The sequence below is a fragment of the Schistocerca gregaria genome, unplaced genomic scaffold (genome assembly GCF_023897955.1).
Source record: "Schistocerca gregaria isolate iqSchGreg1 unplaced genomic scaffold, iqSchGreg1.2 ptg000338l, whole genome shotgun sequence".
NCBI classification, from domain to species: Eukaryota; Metazoa; Arthropoda; class Insecta; order Orthoptera; family Acrididae; genus Schistocerca; species Schistocerca gregaria.
In genome coordinates this window covers 1,187,808-1,203,101 of record NW_026061803.1, presented here as the reverse complement: position 1 = coordinate 1,203,101, position 15,294 = coordinate 1,187,808, and positions in this window count along the sequence as shown.

The window sequence follows — 15,294 nt, the reverse complement described above, 5'->3', positions numbered from 1 at the left end:
ACGTTGCTCCGTCCTGCTGGAAACATTTACTCCACAACTTGCACACAATGAAGTGAACGATGAGACATAAGTTTTCTAAAACGTCTGCGTATCTCTGCGAAGTCACTGTTACAACTTAAAAATCGTTTGGCCTTATGATCCCTAATTGAAGACATTACGAACCACGCAGTAACTATTGCCCAGTGCAGTGGTTGCTGATGCAGTTCTCTAGTATTAACGTCACTGCAAAATCGAAAGTTCTGCTTGTTCACATAACTGGAGAGACGGAAGTAAGCTTCATCCCTCATCCACAAACGGTTTACAATGTCCTGGTCCCGACTAATCATGACCAAAACTTTTAATCAGAAGCGGCTGCGGATCACATAATCTATTCCCTTAAGGACCTGTACCGTTTAGATTTTGTAGGGGTGAAAGTGCAAATCCTGGGGTAAAATCCGTCCTACCGTTCTCTTTGAAATCCCAAGTTTAGCGCGCGTTTTTGCAACTTCACAGGTTCAAATGGGACCGCGCAAACTGCGACGCGACGCGACTGGGACGCGACACGCGCCTGCGCCAGGTCGCGCGGCTTTGTGGTAGCGGCGCAGTTTCTCGCGCCGCGCGTCACGCGGGTACTGACGGATGTGTGAGGCGGGGAGCGGGAGGGCAGTTCTGCCATATACTCACTTCGGCATGGCGCATACGGACAGTGGAAGTATTGTCCATCCGAAGAGTACGGCCTGTAATGTAAACTGAAGTTTTCTATCAGTGAGCAGTGTTCTTTTTTTCGCTGTTTAAGCGCTCCGTCCATTTTCGTTAGCACGTAATAGTTTTCATTTACATACATATGTACAGTTCTTTTGTTTTGTTTATTCTTTGTCAAAAAACCCAATGCACAGTTCAATAACCGGTGAGCAATTAGCCACTGAAAGTATATCGTCTGCCTCCACAATGTTTTCAGAACGTAAGAAGGGACAGACGATTTACCGTGAGGGTAGTGAATAAGGAAGTAAGGAATATTATAAAATCGTGTCATCTAGAAGCAAGACAGGAAAGTAAAACAAGGTTACCTACTTGCTGCCTCTTATGCTGAAGTATCTCTGCGATCCGTTACAAAAAGCCGGGAAGTCATAATTTCCACAGGTATGACCCCTTTGCGCTCCTGGTAAAAAGCGTCCGAGATAGTAAAACTTACGTACTTCATATCATCATGTGGGTATGGGTCTAATAAGAGACGTTATACTTCGTACATTGCAAGCCCGAAATAGTCGAGAAGCCATCTTAAATAACGATGTTTAATCGGCTCGTCGTGACGAGGAAAAGTATTTCAGTGGTTGCATACACGCTATCAGCGTTAATAAACTAATTACACAACAGGCTACACAAAGGAATTAGTGTCGGTACTAATATAAAAGTAGGAATATCCTGAAAGAGTGTGGTGATATGTAGAAATGTAATGGTGACAAAGGCAGATCTACTTTCATGACAATGTTTTCGGAACGATGTGAACTCTTCCTCTCACAAAGCACACTTGCTGGCTTCCGCATTCTTGTCGATCGATTTATTCCCAGCTGCTGACGATACACTGGCCATTGGGTTGTGCCACGTATCAGTTGTTTACTTTTCTCAGTAACAACTATTTTATTCGCGAACCACGGACTGTCAGTTTGGCAAGGCGTTGGTGAGGAACCGGCATCAGTAGTGTGCGTGGTATCCCGCCTGAAGACCACGCTCTTCATTACTTTGCTATTGCTCAGATAAAGAAAAGGAATAAAACTCCTTTGGTAAGTTTCCATTTCAGTCGCTGGTGTTAAAAATAAAATGGGTTGTGGGATTCAACCAAAATTCCAACAGAATTAGCGATTTATTTTCGTGTGAGTTGTTAACCTCTTCTCATTCGAAGAAGCAACACCATTTGCGAGTAACGGCCACACTTCTCTTGTTGAAGGGTTTGAGAGCACTTCTTTGCCAAAACACAATATGATTTGCATAAACTCATTTTTGCAGCAGTTATTGTGACACACTGTTTCAGAAATCTGTCTCATTAAACAAGTAATTGGCGCTCAGAGAGCCGAATATCTTATCAAAAAACTCATTGTGACGGTTTGTGGCAACATAAGAGAAGAAATTTCATGTTTACTTTCATATTAGGACACTCTTGTCTCACTAGCTGTCGATAACTCTTAAAAAAATAGTCAGTGGAATGAAAAAAAATAAATAGGGAAGTGTAACTACTGATATACCGTGATAGATAAGAAAGCTCAGTGTGTTTACGACGTGGCAAAGTGTGGTTCAAATGGCTCTGAGCACTATGGGACTTAAAATCTGAGGTCATCAGTCCCATAGAACTTTGAACTACTTAAACCTAACTAACCTAGGGGCATGACACACATCCATGCCCGAGGCAGGATTCGAACCTGCGATCGTAGCTGTCGCGCGGTTCCAGACTGAAGCGCCTAGAACCACTTGGCCACACCGGCCGGCGTGGCAAAGTACTCTCCTCCTTGTGTCGTCATTCGCCAAAATCTCGTTTCGATGTCTCGAGCGGTTTAGGAAATACCAGTGATGTAGGAATATTTCATTCCCGTGGCGTAAGATTGGGAGTGAATGCGCTACATGGGATCCATTTTCTCGAAATCGAAGACAGATGGAGACCTCCTCCTAAGTCTAAACAAAAATTTAATATGTTAGCTGAATTTCATACACAGAAACATATGGTGTAATACGCACCAAACGCTAAATCATAGCGTCCCCTATTTTTCATTGCAAACTTTTTGAGTTTTGCGTAGTGACTTACTAAAATGTGTAGATCCCAGTAAGCATGACCATTAGCGAGATGATGGGCACTTGGCCAAGACGTTCACACATAAAGCTACAAGTACGGAAAAAAATCAAATATTTTCAGTGAATAGTTTCTGTAAATTATTAGAGAAAGATAAAAAGGTGCGCGCGCTTCGGTTCTGTCATTGCAGAGCGTCGCCAGTCGGCGCGTGCTAAGTACGGTGTACGTGTCGCAATATGCACTGCAGCCGCGCGACTCGTGCGGCACGTGCGTGTCGCGCTGTAGTGTCGTGTCAAGGCACACGTGCTATACGCGTTTCATTTGGCGTACACGTTCGATGTTTTTCAGGCGAGCGCACAGTTTTTGGTTTCCCAGTTGGCGCCGTCTCCTCAATGTTCCCCAGCCACTTTTTAATCGCCCAGGCAGGTGCACCGGCCGATTTCGATTAACGCTGAAGTGGTTGCGGATTGCACGACGTGCTAGCTGGTACGAACTACCGTTTTGATAAAATGCTTTGACAGTGTACGCTCCATTATGACTAAATGCTATTTCGCGTCAAACGTAACTGAAGCTATCCCCTCCACCTCTATCCGACGCAGCTTGATTCACTCGCTTTTTAAAATCGCTCGATATTATATCTCACTGTGCATAAAACTATAAAAAGGTAGCACGTGCAAGAATGTAATGAATCATGAAGAAATCCCAAGAAAGATCATCGAAATGCCAGCAAGATTATTAACGAAGTAGACGCCTTGTGATTAACCGAAGAACCTTAACTTGGAAGCCACGGTCACATTATTTGCTACTTGTGGATGTCTGCTCATGTCCGAGAAAAGTGAACTAATAATACAAATTAAGCCAATAATACTGAAGTAGCCAGATCAGTTATTCATGTTTTCCGAGTGAGCTACGTGGTGTGCTTACAATTTAAAGCCACAGTGGCCACAAGACGGCAGCCTTTTCTGATGAACGGAGTGCTCCAGTATTCATCTACAGACAAGAAAACGAAGTAAACGCGCTCTCATACGGCTTCTATTTGACTTTCTCTGCAGGAAAGCCACAACAAACAACAAGACTGAAAGAATACTTGCATTAAGGTATATGTCCATTCGGTTTGAATGTTTCTTGTTTTGTCATATTTTGCCTGATAAAGAGGTGATAGCTCGAAACGCGTTGCAATATTAAATAAGTTAAGTAAGTGAACTGGTAGGAATTTCTGAAAAACCTGTTTGTAAAGTCCTGTGATAATATTCTTTTGTACTCGCTTTCGAAAGATGTATTCGAATCCAGACCGATTGCTTCGGTTTACGCTTTCGACGGCACCACCTCAGAATGGGTTTTTGATGTCGCCGTAGAGAACGTCACAACTACTTCTCACCTCAGTTGTGTACAAAACGGTGAGACCCCGAGTGAGTAAACAAAAGAGTTACTATAACGGATTCAGTTTTTAGACTACAATAACGCACCGATAACTGATTACCGCCCGAATGCACGGTTATAGGTTGCGGGACTGAATACACGCAAAAATTAACAGCAGAAACGAATCGCCTTACGTAACAGGTTAAAGAGTGACTGATACGGCGCACTCGGAGTGGCTCTTAAAAACAGTGTAAATTACCAGTCTGTGTGAGAGGATCTCTTGAAAAATACTCAGCCAGTGAGCAACTATGTTGTTGCACTATACGAAAGGTATCGACTGGCTTTATTACCTAATTCTGCCTGAAGTAAAACGTGTGAAAATGTAATTTTATTTACGTTTTGTACTCCTAACACAAAGTACCTCTTAGAAAGCCACCAAATGATTTTATAAAATAAGGGCAACAAAATATATTAGGAAAATACTTTAATCGGTCTTCATGAACAACTCCATTAGCCACGATACACTTCTGGCTACATTTATAAAGCTGGAACTGTTCTTCGGACAGATTGAAGCATTACCGCCACACTACTTCGGATGTCTGTTCGAATACTAACCACACAGCTATACCCAACTACCGTAAAGGCTACCTAAACCGTTCTGGATTGAACTATTAGTACTACGTTTTTTTGAGGATCAAACTCAATAGCCACGAGGCTAACGATGTAGCTTGTATTCTTATGGGAAACGATTTCGATAAAGGAGAAACCACGAATAGATCTTACATCAAACCTCCTCCATCCTTTCTGGTGCGATAGAAACGCTTGCATATAATTTTATATGCAGGGAACAAAACCAGATCTAGACGTAGGCTGGAAAAAAGTTAGCATAAATCAAGAGAACCACCGACAACGTTAATAAATATTGAAGGCATCTTATATTCGTCACTCTTCTTTTAACCTGTAGCGCAAAGTGTCGAATATTTCGAGGTGGGGCTGTCCATCAAAACAAGGGAAAAAAATCCATTACACGTGGATCGGGAAACGCATACTTTCTGTGATCTGCACACTAGTCCATAGGAACCGTCCATCCTGATATCCGTTAATGACATTTCTCATATGAGGTGCTCAACGTGACGTTCCTCCAATATCAATGTATCGCTCTGATCCTCAGCTTAAGAGATCACGCACTCTCCGAAATACGCTTGCTTGTTGTTGCGTCGAAGACGCGATCCTGTAGTGTCTGGGTATCGTTGACCGGCGTGGCGTCGGCTGAAATGTTACAAGCCATCTGGGTTGCCTCCATCCATTGATAAACTAACACCATCCGCTCCTTATGACGGAGAAATGCTGGAACACGATTCTCATCACTTTATTAAACTCTCATTACTATACTTGATTTTCACTATTGTGCCTGATAAAAATTCCAGAGGTTGTGTGTCTTAACTTACGTCACTTCAGCTGAGAGAATTCGTGGGAAACTCGGAGTTGGTTTCCCCAGGAGTTGTAGAACGTCCGAGGCACACAACAATGGGAATAAGGGAGGGACAGCCAGCTCACCGCTCAAAGCATTGAGTCCCCGGTTATAAGTGCGGCAGGGCAGCTACATTGGAGCCCGCAGGGGTCACGCGCCGTTTGGAGGAGGGTGGGATCTTCGGTGTTGCGTGCGCTACTGGCGGCTAGCAGGTCTGAGTCTCAAGACCCGGCGTTAATTGCTTAGCTTTCTGGGATTGTGACTCGCGACGTCGCGCCAAAGGTACCCAGTGCTGCCGCTAGGTGTCACACTCAGCGAGTAGGCACCAGAGAGGGAGAGAGAGAGAGAGAGGGAGGCCAACGCCGCGACTGTGCGGCAACCGGGTTTCTCTCCAAAAATGTAGCGGCACATACGAATTGATGACAGCCAAGCGCAAAATCTGTTGTTGTACCTCTGACACTGAGGCAAGAACGTAAGATCAAATTGCGGAAAATGAGGTAGTAAACGAGTTTTGAAGTATTGTACGCTTACTGATTCTATAATGCACCTCCCTAGAGCTATTTACGCTAACAGTGTATACAGTTCTGTACAGACATAGTAAAAATGTACATACATCAAAAAAGTTTCGCATCACCTCGGCTCCAAGAGCTCCGGAACCTGTACACAAAATTGGAATTGAGATCAACATGAATATCCTTTGCACCCTTTTTATTGCTAATGAAAGTCAGGCATTGCATCTTGTACCACCATACAGGGACACCTTCGGAGGTGGTGGTCAACGTTGCTGTACACACCTCTCCCTCTAATAGCCAGTAGCACGTCCTATTGCATTGATTCGTGCCTGTATTCGTCGTGGCATTTTAGCCATAAGTTCATCAAGGCACTGTTGGTCAAGATTGTCCCACTTCTCTACGGCGATTGGGCGTAGATCCCTGAGAGGGTTGGTGCGTCACGTCTTCCATAAACAGCCCTTTTCAATCTATCCCAGACATGTTCTATAGCGTTCAAGTCTGGAGAAGGTGCTGGCCACCCTAGTCGAGCGATGTCGTTATTCTGAAGAAAGTCATTCACAGGATGTGCACGATGGGGGCGCGAACTGTCGTCCATGAAGACGAATGCCTCGCCAATATGCTGCCGACATGGTTGTACTATCAGTCGGAAGGTGGTATTCACGTATCGTACAGCCGTTACGGCGCCTTCCATGACCACCAGCGGCGTACGTCCGCCCTCCATAATGCCATCCCAAAAGAGATGGGAACCTCCACCTTGCTGCACTCGCTGGACAGTGTATCTTGAGGCATTCATCCTGACCGGGTTGCCTCCAAACACGTCTCCGACGATTGTCTGGTTGAAGGCATATGCGACACTCATCGGTGGATAGAACGTGATGCCAATCCTTAGCGGTCCATTCTGCGTGTTGTTGGGCCCACCTGTACGGTGCTGCAAAATGTCGTGGTTGCAAAGATCGACCTCGCCATGGACGTCGGAAGTGAAGTTGCGCATTATGCAGCCTATTGCGCAAAGTTTGAGTCGTAACAAGACGTCCTGTGGCTGCACGAAAAGCATTATTCAACATGGTGGCGTTGCTGTCAGAGTTCCTCCGAGCCATAATCCGTAGGATGCGGTCATCCACTGCAGTAGTAGTCCTTGAGCGGTCTGAACGAGGCATGTCATCGACATTTCCTCTCTCTCTCTGTATCTCCTCCATACCCGAACAACATAGCTTTGGTTCACTCCGAGACGCCTGAACCCTTCCCTTGCTGAGAGTCCTTCTTGGCACAAAGTAACAATGCAGACGCGATAGAATACGGTATTGACCGTCTAGGCATGGTAGAATTACAGACAAGACAAGCCTTGTACCTCCTTACTCGTGGAATGACTGGAACTGATCTGCTGTGGGGTTTCCAGCTATTTTGGTGGAACGAATTATGTTTGCAGAAACAAAATAATATAGTCACATAAAACTCTCAGAGTTCATGTGAATAAAGTGAAAGAGCAAATAAATATCGTGATAAGCATCCTTCACAGAAATAGATTATAGTACTTAAAAATTCAAAAGGATAGACTGTATCTGCAGAACTATCTGCTGGTCAACTGCAAATGTGTATTGATTGCCCTTTTTGTACATACTCTAGTCACTGTGAATGTCGAGTATTTCTTTTTTTTCCATTACATGGAGAAACGAACATATAAAACGCACCAGTATTACTGATGGAACCTTCTGGCAGATTATTCTAGTTCTGAGAGGACGTTTCATCGCAGCGCACTCTCTGCTGCAGAGTGAAATTCTTTCTGGGAGTTTTATTAGTATAGACAAGTCATTTCACATGTCTGAATCAAATTTTAATTTATTTGATTTGACTCAAATAAAATCGTATTTTCATTAGAATATTATAATTCAGTATTTCCAGTTGACAAAATAATACAATATTAATACAATTAAAGAAACTACTGAAAATGAGGTTCTAACCTCGAGACTGTTTCAATATGAAACTCAAATACTTACGAATAGATTTGTATTTAACTGAGCCGGAAAAATATCTCCATTTTTTTAGAATTAACGTTTTTGAGTTTTTTAAAATTGTCACGTTGTTTTAGTAAACTGATGTCTGGGCACAGATTTTCGAATTACATAAATGTAGGTAAAGGAAATCGAACAGGGCCAGTCCACAAGCTCCGCTAGCCACATAACAACGTATATATACGCTCACAAGCGTAAAATCTATACCAGCTGCTGTCTGAGCAGGATGAAAGCACATACAGAGCGCATAACAAATCCGGCAATAACTCACGCATTACAGTCATTTTCACTCCTTGAAGAAGAAAGTTTTTCCGAGTCTGACATCCAGTGGCACACATAGTGACGTCCCGAGTCACGACCCCAGGAAGCTCAGAATTTGACGCTCAGTGTCTTACCCGGTAACATCTGGAGAGAACTGACCAGTTCTTGACGAGGAGCGGCCTGCTGCTGTGTGAACCTGACCTGGTGGGGGTTCCAGCGGCGTTTGCTTGGCTTGTTGGAAATTCTGAGTTGTTTATACAAGGCTCTGATTCGTCTGCTGTCATTGGACAGAAGTACATAACGTTTTACCTGATATGCTTGTTGCCATGACGGCCCAAACTGAGGAGTTGGATGTGGATGATCGAACACTCTTGGGTCGATCGTCGTAGAGGAGACTTCTCGTGCTCGATCGCTGAGGGGGGGCGGGGGGGGGGGGGCGATCATTCTAGTGTTCTGCACTGGGAAGTCGTCCGACAACTTAGCTCGGTCCACAAGTTCCTTGGGGGCGCAGATCTCGTGTTGACGCACATCTTAGTGTTTACAGGCCCTTTGCTGTTCCTTATCCGTATAAACGATTTGCGAGACAATCTGAGCAGTCGCTTAGGTTGTTTGCAGATGACGCTGTCGGTTATCGACTAATAAAGTCATCAGAAGATCAAAACACATTGCAAAGAAATAGATAAATGGCTCTGAACACTCTGGGACTTAACATCTGTGGTCATCAGTCCCCTATAACTTAGAACTACTTAAACCTAACTATCTTACGGACATCACACATATCCATGCCCGAGGCAGGATTCGAACCTGCGATCGTAGCGGTCACGTGGTTCCAGACTGTAGCGCCTAGAACTGCACGGCCACACCGGCCGGCAAACAAATTGCAACGACCATAAATAACGAAAAGTGTGAGGTCATCCACATGAGTGCTAAAAGTAATCCGTTAAACTCTCCGTCACACGATAAATCAGTCAAATCTAAAGGCCATACATTCAACTAAGTACCTAGTAATTACAATTACGAACAACTTAAATTGTAAGGAACACACAGAAAATCATGTGGGGAAGGCTAACCCAACACTACGTTTTATTAACACGCGATCTAGTGTTGCAAAGATGGTAGCATGTTTTGCATCATCGCGAAATAGGGGGGAGAGTGTCACTGAAATGATGGAGGATTTGTGATGGAGATCATTAAAACACAGGCATTTTTCGTAGCGGAGCAATCTTCTCACGAAATTCCAGTCACCAGCTTTCTCCTCTGAATTTGAAAATATTTTGTTGACGCCGATTTAGATAGGAAGAAACGATCACTATGATAAAATAAGTTAAGTCAGAGCTCGTGCAGCCGGTCGTTGTGGCCAACCGGTTCTAGGCGCTTCGGTGTGGAACGGCGCTTCTGCTACGGTCGCAGGTTCGAATTCTGCCGTTGGCATGGATGTGTGTGTGGTTAGGTTCGTTAATGTTTAAGTAATTCTAAGTCTTGGGGACTGATGACCTCAGATGTTAAGTTCCATAGAGCTTAGAGCCATTTGAACCATTTGAAGAGCTCGTACGAAAAAGATGTAGGTGTTTGTTATTTCCGCGCGCTATACGACATTTGGAGAATAGAGAATTTTGAAGGTGGTCCGAAGAACCCTCTGCCAGGCACTTCAACGTAATTAGCAGAGTATCGATGTAGATTTGGATGTAGATCGAGATGGCTAGTGATTGGTGAGCACACTGTAGCGGCACCAATTCGTCTGGGAGCTTACCATTTTATAGTTGTACACCACCGCAGTACCGTAAGATTCCAGATACGAAGAAAGGTTCTTTTCATTTTAGTCCCGACAAGGAACCACTACATAGTAAAATTCAGATTCGTAGGGTTTATTCACATTGTAATGACACATTCCGACGCAGAGACATACAACACCTTAAAGGCTGCGTCAAAGATCAAATTGAGAGGGATGTAGAATATAATCTCTGTAATGTTCATATTGGATTCGCTTTTGTTTCATACTCCAAGAAGGAGCTAAGAGACACTTTCGATTGTTGCCTTGTGGAGGACGGACGTAATTTCGGACTGTGCGGAAAGGCAGCCATGTTGTTAGTAATCATGATTTGTGCGACGAGCAGAGCAAGTCTTATTGTCTTGTGAATAAATAATTTTCGTAACACTTCGATACTTCTCACTATTTTTTAAAGTGACGTAGCATTGTATTTCCTTGGTTTCCACCGTCTACGTGAAGTGAACCGATGCCGATTTAGGAAGGTACACACGGTCAACAAAGAGAAGAACGTCGAGGGCGACTAATGAATTAATATTGTGGCAGAAGGACTAATTCTACGTCTAAGGTGAGAACTCTGATTAAATCAACAGTGACGTAGAATTCAAAAATGTAATTAATCGGAATGGTAAATTATATTACAGGCATATTTCACGCAGCACTGAATTTGTCCGCATTCAAGCTGGTCAATACAGCCCGTAAAAAAAGAAAGGCCTTTCAAAAATTCTGAAGTTACAATTCCATGTCCACAATTTTTCCTCTTTACAAAAAACCAATAAATTTAATTTTTTTATTTATTTCGCCTCAACATCGTGGAGGGAATGTGCAGCATGAACACATTATCCTTCCCTGGACATTATGATTTTGCTGATTGTCAATATTAGTCTAACATGATAGACAGTTAGTCTATTGGTTTTCTTGTGTACTAAGAAGACTTTTTGCAATAAATCACCAGTTCATTTTTTACTTGAATTTCATTTAAAGAATTTAGTGTTCCTTTCATTCGATTTGCATTATTAATTGTTTTTAAAATACAGTTATTAAGTAATTTTATACAAATTGTTCACCCTAGGACCTCATGTAAGGGCCAAATTTCAAGTAGCATATTTCCATTGTATTATGTATATCAAAACTGTATCTAAAGGGATTTGTCAGAGTCTAAATAGTCTCCGACTCTGGTAACGATTTCTAATTTCACATACATGTGGTACTGCAAGACTAACGCCTTGAACTGTTCCCATAACCAAAACTACAGAGCACTGAAGTCGAGGGAACAGGGGACCAAGGTGTGCCCCCTCCGCCCCAACCATTCCAAAAGACATGAAGCGTCAGCATCCGATATTCACACACATTGCAGATGAAATGTGACATAATGCATAAACCACATCGGTAGTCTTTACTGATGTGGTACCTCCTCAGACAAGGTAAGCAAAATGTTAACAAGAAGTTGACGATAATGAGCTCCATTAAATGTTTGGAGTAGGATATATGGCCCTAGTAACTTATCACCAAGAATGTCTATCCATTAGTTGACGGAGAAATGAGGTTGATGTACTCTTTGTACACCAGCATACGGGTTTTCATAAGCCCACACGTGCTGAGTATGGAAGTTCACAGCACGACCCTTTGTGAACCGCACAGGATCAGAGAAATAAATTCTTCGTCGAAAACAGTGGACCTGCAGCACGCTTCTGTATGGGCCAATGACACAACTATGATAGGCTATCGTGGTCCTCTGGCATTAGTGCCTGGATGTGTTGAAGGTGTTACGGATACAGCAATAGCTCAAGCAGTACCAGCCGGACAACAGGATGACTTATGCCTTCTGTTGGTGTCAATCGCCAAATACCCACACTGCTGTTGCACGTCTTTCGTCCAGAAAATCTGGTATGTCCTCCTGCATCTGAGGTGTGTGAACTGACTCATTCCGTCCACTATTCGTCTTTTGGAAGCTAGAAAATCCGTGTCCTTAAGAAGCCGAAAACTTTGGGTCAACAACTTATCGCATGGTACTCTGCAACATGGGTATTTTTCTGCGTAGTGGGAACGTGCTTACGGGCTATTTCCAACTGCTAACCCATAGCAGATAATTATATCCGCCATGTCACTTTAGGAGTAGTACGCTTCCATTGTTAACAAGCAGAGGAGAAATGGAAAATTTACCAACCCATTCGTGCACAGTGCATTACAAATATCACAGTGACAGTAAACATTGCGATATGACTTACAGGGACTAGATGTTTGTTTGTGAACACATGTAATGTAGAATAAAGTGATGCAATTCTGAAATATACTTAAATGCCATACTCTAAATAAATAAATGCGATACATACTTATTGTTAAAAGCAATTTACTACAAAATAACACACACTAACAACGCTAAAACTATAGTACATGCAACACAACTGCCTGTAGATTACCCAGTGCTCAGACTTGTGTACACTGGAGTACGTCAATACGGAAAGGCACGTACAGTAGTGAACGCTATTGACGGATCATGGGTTGGGGTTCGGTTGTTTGGGGAAGGAGAGCTGACAGTGAGGTCATCGGTCTCATCGGATTAGGGAAGGACGGGGAAGAAAATCGGCCGTGGCCTTTCAAAGGAACCATCCCGAAATTGGCCTGGAGTGATTTAGGGAAACCACGGAAAACCTAAATCAGGATGGACGGACGCGGGATTGAACCGTCGTCCTCCCGAATGCGAGTCCAGTGTGCAAGCCACTGCGTCACCTCGCTCGGTTCACGGATCATGGGGACAGCACCTGTGGCCATACATCATTTGTTTATTTAATATCTATCTTGCGTGTCAGGCGGACATATTCACACCCGAACGTCTTCAGCCACTATGGACAAGTGTAGAGATCTCACAAAGTATGCATTTCCAGACCCACGTTCAAGGTGTTTTTTTTTTCTTGTTCTTGTGGTTGGTATCACCTATCAAAATATTTGCCACTATTTCTCCAATATTCTGTGTAGGTATTCCACCCAAGAGTCTTCAGGCGCATTTGCTCTGGTGTTCCGACAGATATTTTCAATTTCGTGTTTGGAATGTGTAGGTGGAGTCAGTCGAAATTAATACTGTTCATTACGCCTGTCATGATGTGCCACTGTCGCCGCAAAGCGTCGGTTTGTTCCCGGTAAAAAAAAAAAAAAAAAAAAAAATTTATTTTCAAAGCGGAATTTCACGTACCCATTCGGATGGACGGGCCACAAACTAGTCTACAACGTTTTTCGCTTCATCCATTTGTATTAACAGGAGCGGGAAAACTCTAAGAATAACCGATACTCTAACAGCGACAACAAGGCCCTGGCCCAAATTGATAGCTACCGCCACTCTCCGTTTTCCAGTTTTCCTGCTAATACGTATCGCTAAAACGAATAACAAGCTGGACTCATCTCGGGCCGCTCTATCGAATGAGAATGTAAAATTCCGCTTCAAAAAGCATTTCGCGTGTAACGGAAACAAACCGAAGCTTTCCTTCGACGTGATGACCAGTACACGTTTGGACTGACTGCATCTACACATTAAAAATATCTACTGAAAAGCCAGAAGAAATGTGCCTGAAGACTTTTAAGAGAGACATCCGGTACATTTATACACTGAAGTGGCAAAAGTCACGGAGCACGTCGTAGCATCGTGTCGGACCTCGTTTCACCCAGTACAGAGCATCATCTCCGTGTGGCGTGTACTCAAAAAGTCGACAGAAGTCCCTTGCAGAAATATTGCACGCTGCCTCTGTAGCCACACATAATTACGAAACGCTGCCTCACCTGTAATCGAACACAGGCAGATGCAGCTCAAGTGCGTTCTGGGTGCTGATATTCTAATAGAGGTGGTGATATCTGGCATAAAAGCTGAAACCTTACTGCCTGCAGTCTACTGTCACAAATCGTCCCGTGTGCTGGATTTTTCCACGTGTAGAACATTCGCACTTACCTTGCTCAGAGATCCGTCCTGTTCCGCACCATTCTGTCGCGAGAGTTCCCGCCACTCATTGTCGTTAAGTGGATTATGTTGTGGATCAGCGGGTTCGATTTTCTCCAACTGTGGTGGTCCCGCCAAGGCATTCCTATTCTGCTCACGGTCCCCTCATGAGCAGTCTCTGCTTTCGTGGTGTAACGTTTTCTGGCAGCACGCATCCAAATTGAAAGTTAAAAGAACATTTCGATGTATAATGTTCATTGCAACAAATAATTTATATGTGTTTCTGTTAATTGTATTTCAAAAGGACATTTAAAAGATAATTATGAATTTTGCTATTATAAATGATTATTCAAAGACTGTTAAATACTATCTGTGGCGGAGGATGTGAAAACCGCTACAGAAGAAAGGATATGTTATCAAAAACGACAAAGACTGTACAAAAATTAGGTAAGATATAAATTGGCAATTTATTGTAGTAGAATCGCTTGCCTTCTGCACAGACTAAATGGGAGAGGAACCCGCAACGTTGCATTAGGCTATTACGTAGTCTTCATTTGTCATAAGTCGATGATCGACGCCATTTGTAGCTGGGATTGTAAACGGTGTGTAAAGATTTTAATTGTTTCTGTTAAAATATATTTATCTAGTAAAATCTGTTTGTCACAATTACTGCAAAGTTCGCACCGGACATTACCCATTTTATTTTAGAATTTCCAGCATTTTATTGGATATCGCTGGCAGTACGGAGCTGCGCCGTGAGCGAGCATTCTGGAACAGCGGCAGATTAAAATATACCATCGCAATAACGACCACATCCTAAAAAGGGTACAGGTAGAGGTGAACGAAAATAAAAAAGTGTTTCTTTTCACAGCATTCCATACGCAGAATACAAAGAGATAGTAGATTTTATCTTGTGCATTCACAGGTGGATACAAGCTGCAGCTCTTTTAAATTTTCATTCAAAATTAGGAACATATCGTGAAGTGTATTTAAAAGTGGATAATTCTTCAGGAGAGCTTACAAATATAAAAAAGAATTCATAAAGTAAAGATAGTCTTATGCTTCAAAGCTAGTCGGGCTATATCCAGTAAACAAAAATCCAGTGCAACGTGAAAATCTTTGCTAAGTTCGATGGAAAATAATATTTTCATTCTTGTACAAACAGCAGTAGTCCTTGAATAAAAATTAAACTTGAATCATTATTTTGGGAACATTCAAAGAAATTCGTCTTTAT